This window comes from Otolemur garnettii, unplaced genomic scaffold (assembly GCF_000181295.1).
Source record: "Otolemur garnettii isolate 467f Iridium unplaced genomic scaffold, OtoGar3 scaffold00001, whole genome shotgun sequence".
Lineage (NCBI taxonomy): Eukaryota > Metazoa > Chordata > Mammalia > Primates > Galagidae > Otolemur > Otolemur garnettii.
This window is the reverse complement of record NW_003852396.1, coordinates 42,596,893-42,607,827: the sequence shown is the minus strand read 5'-3', so window position 1 is coordinate 42,607,827 and position 10,935 is coordinate 42,596,893. Positions and strand designations below refer to the sequence as shown.

At 40.9% G+C, this 10,935-nt stretch overlaps 1 pseudogene; it reads left to right on the top strand.

Annotated features, from left to right (window-relative positions):
• The first annotated feature begins 472 nt into the window (after positions 1-472).
• LOC100966824 overlaps positions 473-10,935 on the top strand; it is a 25,089-nt pseudogene continuing 14,626 nt past the window's right edge.

The window sequence follows — 10,935 nt, the reverse complement described above, 5'->3', positions numbered from 1 at the left end:
CAGTGGCTCACACTTGTAATGCTAGCACTTGGGAGGCTGAGGCTGATGGATTGCCTGAGCTCACGGGTTCAAGACCAACCTGAACCAGAGTGAGATCTCGTCTCTAAAAATAGCCAGGTGTTGTGGCAGGCACCTATATTCCCAGCTATTTAGGAGGCTGAAGCAAAAGAATTGCTTGAGCTCAAGAGTTTGAGGTTTCTGTGAGCTATGACACTATGGCACTCTACTGAGGGCAACAACGTGCCCCCAAACTAGAAAACTTAGCTGGATGTTGAGGCAGAGGCAGGAGGATCACTTGAACCCAGAGGCAGGAGGATCACTTGAACCCAGGAGTTTGAGGGTAAGGCCATAGTACTCTAACCTGGGCAACAAAGTGAGACTCTGTCTCAAAAACTCTATATATCGACTTTTCAGAGATTCTGTCTGCTGACCCAGGAGACTTGTAGTTAGGTTCTTGGACTTTCTAGCCAGCATGGCTGCCAAACATCAGTCTCCCCTCCCACCTCAGAAGAAGAAACCAAGACTGCTTATTGCTCTCAGACCAGAGGACACCTCGGGCTCTCTGGAATTTCTGAAAAAGAAAAAAATAGAACAGCAGGAAGCAATTGAACATACTGATGAAGTACACAATGAAATAGACAGACTTAATGAACAAGCCAGTGAGGAGATTTTGAAAGTAGAACAGAAATATAACAAACTCAGCCAACAATTTTTTTCAGAAAAGGTCAGAACTGATCACCAAAATCCCAAATTTGGGGAACAACACTTGTCAACCATCCATAAATATCCGCTGCTGCTTGGGGAGGAGGAGGAAGAGGCACTGCATTATTTGACCAGAGTTGAAGTGACAGAATTTGAAGACGTTAATCAGCTTACAGAATAGATTTTTATTTTGATGAATACCCTTACTTTGAAAATAAAGAATTTCATCTGAACAAGAGTGGTGATCCATCTTCAAAGTCCACTGAAATCAAATGCAAATCTGAAAAGGATTTGACAAACCATTCCAGTCAAATGCAAATAAAGCCAGCCTTGGGGTGGCTTGAACCTGTTCTGATGCAGCTGCCCAATTCATGAATGGTTCTTTGCTCAATTAAACTGTTAATTTGTTAAAAGTAGCTTCCAAAATAGAGCTTCCAGAGACCTCCCAGGAACACTGAGAGTGCAAGTGAGGTACCCGCTGGACTTGTTTTGTCCATCGCTCTCTCATTGCCACTGAGGCTGTGGCTAAGTTCTCTCTCAGATTCCCAAGTGCCACAGACTTATGTGCCTAGCTAGTGACTGCTTAAAACAATAAAATAGGTAAGTTAAAGGTTGATAGTCTGAATAAAAATGGTAATGTTTTAAAACTGGCAAGTAAATTGTTTATAAGAGCTATTAGAACAGCTTCTATCTATCTGTCTATATGTCCATGTGTTTATATGTGTCATGTGTATATGATCTTACTATCAAAAATCTATAAAAGACCTCTAATTAATTAACTTAAGAAAATATGGGTTTAAATAAAATATTTTATCAAGAAGATAGAAAATAACTCAAGTGCCTTATAGTTTATGTAACCTTAATGATAACAGTAATTGACCTCTGCTCAACTTTCTTTTCAATTCTGTCGCACCCTGATTCACAGTCTTGCTTTACATCACCGTCAGAGGGAGACAATTAACATAGACCCAAAAGTCTCAGATGCTGTGAATCTCCTTTCATATTCTCTTATATTCTCAAGGCTAATTTAGACTCTATAATCTTCAGCCAGGGATCCACTCTTGCTCAGTACTTTCTTGGTACGTTGACAATCTTTTGCTCTGTAAACAGGGAGCCTTCTTAGATTCCCTCGTTCTTTAAAGACTTTGAATGAAGCCTAGAGCCTTGAGACTCCAGTGGCTATAGACAACAGCTACTTACTCAAGACACAAAATATCTCAAGGCACTTATAAGTTTACCCCAAGTTTCTTGAGTCAATTTGTCATAGTCCTCACAAGAGCTTACACATTGGCAAAAAGGAAAAACTGTCACTATTTACGTCAAATATGCCTTTGAGGTGTGCCATACAATTTGACACAATTTCAAAATCTCCTTTCTTAATTTCTACTGACAATCCTGTTGCCAGTGGACCTATAATATCAAATAGATCGTATATGGAGCCAAACAGACTCTCTTGGCCCCTTTTCTTTTTAAATTTTTGACTTGTGCTTATCTCCCATCGGATGGGACACATGTGTGAAGAGGGAATATTAAGGGGAAAAAAATCATATAGTTACTATTTCCCTGGGATCTACAATATTGCTGATCAAGTTATTTCCCGCTGCACTACTTTTAAAGCTCACTAAGTATCTAGAGGAAAGTAACATTCTCCAAGAAACCCCAAAAGGCCCAGACTGTCCCATTTGGCACTCCAAAGCTGGATTAATCCCTTTGGAAATAGGGTTCTGCCACCCCATAACTATTAGTACCTCTAGACCTTTTATTTCAGGGTTGGCTGAACACTGTGCAGATCTAAGAGAACAATTTGGTACAACCACTAGCTACATACAGGTGCTGACTAATACGCTTGCAGCATATTATCAGCAGGTGAAAGGAACATGGCCACCAACTGATAAGCTTACCACCCTTTATGACCAAGAGATCATGTGTACACCAGTTTTTAGAAGAAGATGCATGCAGTCATCTCTCTAGGAAGGCCCTTATAAAGTACTCTTTAACCACATACATTGCTGTAAAAATAAAAATTAAAAAAAAAATCCTCCTGGATTCATGTGAGCCACACCAAACAACACTGACATAGTTGGAGGATGGCTCCTACAGGTGGGCTGAGAGTAAGGATTTCCTGGGCTAGGTCCCAAGCTCCTGAAATAGACATCTTCATGAAGTAAACAGCTTTTTCCCAAAATCAGGAATCAAGAAATCCCATCTTTCATCGGAAACCTTTATTAAAATCCCTCCACCATCTAAAATTGGTCCTTTTAAAATACTTCTTGTTTTGGGGCTGTGCCTGTGGCTCAAAAGGGTAGGGCTCTGGCTCCATATGCCAGAGGTGGTGGGTTCAAACCCAGCCCTGGCCAAAAAAAAAAAAAATACTTCTTGTTTTAATCCTCCACCTTTGAGGATTGCACTTTAGAATAGGGTGACCAGCCGTCCCGCTTTTGGCGGGACAGTCCTGCTTTTTAACAATTTGTCCTGTGTCTAGTGGCGTTTTTAAAAAGTCCCGATTGTTGGAAAGAATGCACTAACCGGTGGGAGAACAGGGAGGGAATATACAGTTTTCGGCTGCCATGTGGCTATTTTGCCAGAATATGAGTTTTATATTATTTTTGTTAATTTTATAATGTTAAACTGTAATAATAACAAATAATTGTTGAGAAGTGATTATCAAGAACTGCTTATCAAAGTTTGCATTGTTGTCAGGCCCTGCCCTGCCCTGTCCTCTGCCCCGCCCCACCCTGCCCGGCCCAGTCCCACCCCCCAGCCATGTTGTCCCGCTTTACAAATGTTAAATTCTGGTCACCCTACTTTAGAACCTGACTGGAGATCACGTGAATCTATCCCACTCTCCCTTTTACCTTCCACTATATTCTTCTTTCAAACTATGCCTTGCTCTTGCTAACCCTTATTGTTTTTCTAGCAGGTCAGACACAGACTCGACATCCCTTTACACCACGCTGACAGATCAGTCTAATTGCTGGTTATGCCAACACCTAGATCATGCAAAGGAACCTGAACCCATTTTTGTTTCTGCCAATCTGAGTGCCTGCTGGACCCAGTCCAGAAGATGGATGTATGACAGGATGGGGCGTCCACAACCAGAGGAAAATATCATGCTGCTTCTCCTGTTGGTGAGTCAACTGGACACAGAAAAACCTTTGTTGGGAGCTCCAGAGCTACCTTTGGCTCAGGTACGGTCATTAGAAAGAATTATATCTTTTCTGGGTGACAAACTGGGGAATATTGCAGTCAAAACCTCAAGTTCTATTGTACAGGTGGCATTCTTGCACTCTTAGATGGTGCTGACACTAACCCTCATGACATCAATGCTTGTCAAATCACCAGATGCTATGGATGGTTCATAAGCCAGACTTGTACAAGCTGGGTAGATCACTTGCTCCTGCTTGAAAAGTCTGGAGTGGCTTGATTAGGTGATAAAACCAAGTCTTTTAACTGCTAGAACTGGACCAAAGTCCTTTAATATCAAATATTTTATAACTTATTCTGTTCCTATAGACTGGCAGGGGCACATTGAAACTGGACATAAGGAAAGTGCCAATGAGTAACAAAAGGCACAGCAAACTCCAGACTGGGAAGTCACAGGTTCCAACCTGGCCCTATCCATAAATTACACTGATCTTTTTTATTTTGTGTGGCAATCAAGTATATAAGTGGTTCTCTACTAGATGATCAGAACACACTGTATACTTGGTTGTCTGACACCCTCTGTTACCAGGTTCTCTGTTTTAGACAAACTACAAACCTGGACTCTTCCATTTGTAATGTGGTACTGTACAAATGCACTATATATGATATTATAAAGAGCCCCTTGTATTGCACAATTCTAAGTTATTTGGGGGGCTCAGGACTTTGGCAGGATTTTGGAACTCATGACACTGAAAACTCAGTTTTTAACCTCTGTGATATGAGAAAAAGAGTTCAATATCACTATGCAAGCACTGGGAGCACTTCAGTTAGAAGCCAACAGCCTAGACCCTGTTTATTTGAAACCCACCACCTAAACAGCCCAATAGGGAGGAACAAGTGTGATCACTACAAAAAAATGCTGTTTCTAGTTAAACCACTTCACACAAATAGAGACTGTAATCTATGCCTCTTAAAAGACAAGATAAATATTCTCCATCAGATTAATGAAGAAAGATCATTTCCCAAGAAGGGGAAACTTGCTACATCTGGTGTGCAGAAATGTGCTTAGATATATTCTTTTTTACTTATTATTCTCATTCTAATCTATGTTCTTGTCTCCCTTTTCTTATTTCAAGTAGGACTCCTCTTGTTACTTAACTACTAACCAGATCTCTCTCTCTCACATGCAGTCACTAACTTAGCTGTTAATGTATAAAACATTTAGGGAAGTTCCAGACAGAGAGAATGAAGAGCTCAGGAAATTTCACTCCAAAATATGATTCCTTGGCATTTTGAATTAAAGAGTCAAAGGGACCTCAGGCCCTTCAAGATCAAAAAGCATTAGAAGGGGCTTTCTCTCTGCTTGCGTAAATTGCACTGACTTATTAAAAGAATAAATGACTTCCCTTCCACTTCCTGTTATCTCAATATAATGTTGGAAAGAAGATGAAGAATGCAATCAGATCTGGCCCAAATAATTTTAAATATAATACCTGTTTTGGGGGTTAATTTAATTTGCTAAGAGAATCATTTACCAATGAATCTGTTTCCCCCATTCATTCATCCTCACTAGCAATCATTTTTTGTACCTAAGCAAAATTAACTATGCTCCTCATCTTCCTCTCCCTGCCAAAAACACAGGTAGAAACTACCCACTGGGAGACTGAGTAATCATTCTGTAATTATACCCATGTACATGGTAAGTGAAGCCTTCTCTTATTAACCTAAATTGTGAGTTGATCTTTCTGTGAACTTTTGGGGGACAGGAGAAGTTTTCCCTCACCCTTACAAAAGTTGTATCAGCTAAATCTAAATTCATGAAAGTCCTCATTTTTTTTATATCATCTTTATGAGGTATCATAATATATACAGAAGAATAACACAACAAAATATTCTTGCTTAACCTTTTCATATATATAACATAATATTTTGTGGTAGAGGAAAGATGTTAGACATATGGCAGATTTTTCTTTTTCTAGCTTAATAACAGAATAGTGAATAATAATAGTATTGTTAAATATTATTCTCTAAAATAGCTTGATGATCTTTCTCAACTACTTTGGCATGAATCTTAAATTTCAAATGAAGAACTCTCACATAAGATTTTTTTTTTTTTCAAAAAGAGAAAGAGAAGTGGAAACAGACTAAATGTCCACCAACCCAAGAACGGATCAACAAACTGTGGTATATTTATACCATGGAATACTATTTAGCCATTAAAAAAGATACAGACTTTACATCTTTTGTATTAACCTGGATGGAGGTGGAACACATTCTTCTTAGAAAAGCTTCACAAGAATGGAAAAGCAAGAATCCAGTTATAGGACTCTATTCTAATATGAAGGCAGCAGATGAGCTAATACAAGGGGTGGGGGTAGGGGAATGAGCAAGTGGGGAGAGAGGAGGAGGAGGATGGGGGATGGGGGTTATGGTGTATGGCACACCTCTTGGAGGCAGGACACAATTATAAGAGGGACTCTATCTAACACATGCAATCGGTGTAACTTAATACTTTGTACCCTCAATGAATCCCAAACAATAAAAAAAAAGAGAGAGAGAGAGAGAATATCTGTTAGTCCATCAGAAATAACACTATTAAAGTGAGTGATAAGGATATGCTAAGTACCTCTGTATATATTCTCTGTCTCTTCATTGTGGAACTTCTTCATTGATCTGTGCCGGTCACTTCTATCTGGTCCACATAAGGAGTTTCTTTAACTATTGAAAAGTGGCTGCCTGACCTCCTTACTCAATCTGTTCTTGCTGAGGACTCTCCTCTGTCACCATGATCAGTGTTCCTTTGACTCAGGTAGCCTACACAATTCTTTAGACACAGTTGTCATGTCCTACTTTGTGAGCCCCATCCCTCATAGCTCCCTGGGATTACAGCACCTGGATCTTGTACTTCTGACCACCTAATCTGTTTCACCAGTACTCTGTCCTTTCTTTTCACCACACCCCAGAACATGCCCTAAGCTACCCTAGTCCCTGCTCACAGATTTCACAACTATCTCTCCCCTGACCTCATTTTCTTACCCAATCTCCCATCCCCTCCTGCCTATGGGGCAAATCTACTTGGATACACATCACCTCAAAGGTAGGATGTCCAGATCTTGATCTCACTCTCCAATCCTCCTTTTACCTTCTTTTGTTGGCAATAACAACCATTTTCCCAGGTCATCAGATTACAGCATCTGCCCCTGCTTTACTCCTTAAATTCAATCAATTGCCATGAATTTCTACAGATAATTTTTGAAAGAACTCTCAGAAGAATCTACTCATCTCCATTTCTCTACTACTGCTTTTTCATTTCTTAATGAAGCTTGTTCATGAGGCCAAGAGAAATCTTGTAAGGGCTCTCAACTGATAGGCATGCACCAACCTAGGAGGCAAGTTGGGCCCTAAAAGCTGAGTCAGATAAAATGAGATGTGTGTCAGTATTGAGTGTCATTTTCAGACGGCATTAGGAAGAACTAATATAACCATCATCTCAGGACTGTGTTTCTACAACTCCCCACCAGGTCTCCTGAGTACCCTGTGCTAAGGGTCAGGTGTGGATTGCTTGAGCTCAGGAGTTCAAGACCAGCCTGAGCAAGACTGAGACCCCGGTCTCTACTAAAAACAGAAAAACTTGGCATGGATACAGAGAGAAGGGAACACTTTTACACTGCTGGTGGAAATGCAAGCTAATACGACTTTTTTGGAAAAAAGTTTGGAGAAAATTCAATGAAGTAAAAGTAGACTTACCATTCAATCCTGCAATTCCTCCACTAGGTGTATACCCAGATGATCAAAAATCATTCTACAATAAAGACATTTGCACCAGAATGTTTACTGCAGCCTAATTCATAATTGCCAAGACATGGAAACAGCCCAAGTACACATCTACCCATGAATGGATGTATATATACACCATGGAATACCATGCAGCCATTAAAAAGGTGGAGACTTCACATCATTTATGTTTATCTGGATGGAGCCGAAACATATTCTTCTTAGTAAAGTATCTCAAGAATGGGAAAAAAAGTATCCAATGTACTCAATACTACTATGAAATCAATATATAATCACCTACACCTTCGTATAAATGGTAAAACATAATTAGAGTCCAGAAAGTAGAAGGGAAGAGGAGATAGAGGGGAGTGGAGAGAGGATATAGGAGGAGGGAGGGCATTTTGGTGGACCTCACTTAATGTGCATGATGCAATGGTACATTTCAAAACTATTAAGAAAACAGTATAATTGTGATAGATGTGTTAATCAGTTCAACGTAAGCATTTCACATTGTAAATCAAATCAGTACACTGAACCCCATAAATGCGTCAATGTACACAGTTATGATTTAATAAAAATAAAAACAATAAAAATAGAAAAACTAGCTGATTGTCATGGCAGGCACTTATAGTACCAGCTACTTGGAAGGTTGAAATAAGAGGATTGCTTGAACCCAAGAGCTTGAGGTTGCTGTGAACTATGATGTCATAGCACTCTTCTGAAAGCAACTAAGTGAAACTGTCTCTCTCTCTCTCTCTCTCTCTCTCTATATATATATATACCCTATGCTACTAGCATGCTTGCCTCACACCTTCCTCTGTACGTTTATTCATTTCGTTAGTCTGGGTTAGTGGTACTAGTTTAGAATGATCATATTTAAAGGCTGTGGATTTATGGCATAAAGGCTTTAGTCCCATGGTCAAAGAGAGAGTGTGGTCAAGCACACCCCTAGGTTGATTTCCATGAAAACCAACAGGTAGGCAGGCACAGTGAGGTATAATTCTTAACTCAAGACTGGTTCTTAACTGCAACAGAATGGTTACAGGAACTTGAGTTGAAGTAGAGCTTTCCAGAAGCATGGCAAACAAAAACTACCAGAAACATTCTGAATAAGAGTTTTTCTAAGCTTCCCAAAGCCCTCTGCAGTCTATAAAGCAAGAGCAACTCAGTGCACGTCCACCGAGCCTGTCTGAACTCTCCTGGTCTTTCACTTCTCACCAGGCTCAGTATCTCCAGCATATGAGCATGTAACTCTCACATAGGGCTTTCCACAGGTTACTGTTCTAATCATGATTTTTATGTTTTATGATGTGTCACCATAGTGGGGCGGGGGCTATCTTGTCAGAGTGAGGCTGCCCCTCCCAGGTTTAATGTTTCCTAGAAATAATAAACAACTGGCCTGCAACATGCCTTTCATAGGCACTCCGATCAGTCCCAAGTGGGTACTTCCCAACCACCTCCTTTATCTAATTCATTCACCAATCCACCCTAAATCACCCAGGGCCAGATATAGAGGCCACCTCTATAACCTAGAGCCCACCAGAATTATTCTAATTATTCACTTCTGAATTGTTTCTCTTGCCCTGCCTGCCTTTCTCATGGAAAACCCCAAAAAGGCTCTGGTCCAGCCCTTCTCCCCATTCCTGTGTGCCTACTGGCTGACGCTGAGGCTTCCCCACTTTGCCTGAAGCACACAGTGTGCCTCTGCTCTAGGAAAACATATTAAATAAATTGAAATCTTCCTTCAAAGGCATTATTCCCTTTTTTGGTGACCCAATCATTCCTATAAGTTAAAATCCTATGAGTACAACTGAGATGGCTAGGAACCATTCTAAACCATTTTGTATAAAGTCATTTAATTTTCATAACAACTCTGACACATATACTAACCAGGAGGACATGAAGGTATGGAGAAGGTGAAGCCTCCAAGGCGCTATGAGTGAGTGTCAGAGCTGAATGCAAACAGCCAGTCTGTGGTTTCAGGACTGACTGTGTCACCTCTTGAGGAAGCTGGGGTATGCGCTGTGCTCAAGATACAAACCCTGACAATCTCCTCACCACTATAGTCCTCCTATAAGGATCGCTCTTCTTATCTGAAATCCTGCCTCATATTATTAATAGTTATTAGAATAGGATACAGACATATCTGGGGCCTAGAAAACATAACTGTATGATCCCAGTTGGTGAGTGGCATGAATAGAGAAAAGATCTGGTTTTAGTCTCCTGGAACTCAGATGCTGTAAGAATGACAATCCATACTCATTGTGTCTTGGATTTATCTTTTGATAAGAATGTAGCACCAGTACTGAACATATAAGAGCACAGTCTGTTAAGCTGTCCTAGAAATGAACCAAATGCTTTATGCATGGCCAGCTACGAGTCGTGCAGTGTTCCTAGGGCATAAAGTGAGAGAAGGTGGTAGATGAGTTCAGAGAGATCCACAGGAGCCAGGCTAGGGATGGGCCATGTGACTCACCAAGAGGCATGCAGGTGAGAGGGAGCCTGTTTCCCCCCTTCCCTCATGAAGGAGGAATGGGACCCACTGATTGCCCAGTGGCTACTACATAAATGGCCACTTAGCTTTTATAACATGTAGGGTAATGTTTTTGTTAAAGAAGCTAATAAAACTGTAAATTGACATTTGACAAACATTATTGTTTCCTTCCTTCCTTTCTTCCTCCCTCCCTCCCTTCCCTCCTTCATTCCTTTCTTTCTTTGTTGACAGAGTCTCTCATTGTCACCCAGGCTAGAGTGTCATGGCCTCAGCCTCTCTCACATCTTAAACTCCTAGGCTCAAGCCATCCTCCTGCCTCAGTCTCCTGTGTAGCTGGGACTAGAGGCAGGTGCCACTATGCTTGGGTAATATTTTAGTAGAGATACAGTCTGGTCTCTTCCTCAGTCTGGTCTCAAACTCATAACCTCAATCCTCCCACCTCGGCCTCTCAGAGTGCTAGGGTTGTAGACGTGAGCCACTGTGCCTGCCAAATATTACTGTTTTCCTTTAATATTGCCCTGGGCCAATTCTGAGACATAAATTGAGTCAAAGAAAATTATTATTGTTCTTATTACTTTTTTTCTTTTTAACTTGCTTTCACCAACTCTGGTCTTCTTAAAAAATATTCTACTGGGTCAGGCGCAGTGGCTCACGCCTATATTCCCAGCACTTGGGAGGCCAAAGCAGATGGATTGCCTGAGCTCATGAGTTCAAGATCAGCCTGGGCGGCTCGGCGCCTGTGGCTCAAGCAGCTAAGGTGCCAGCCACATACACCTAAGGTGGTGGGTTCGAATCCCCAGCCCGGGCCCGCCAAACAACAA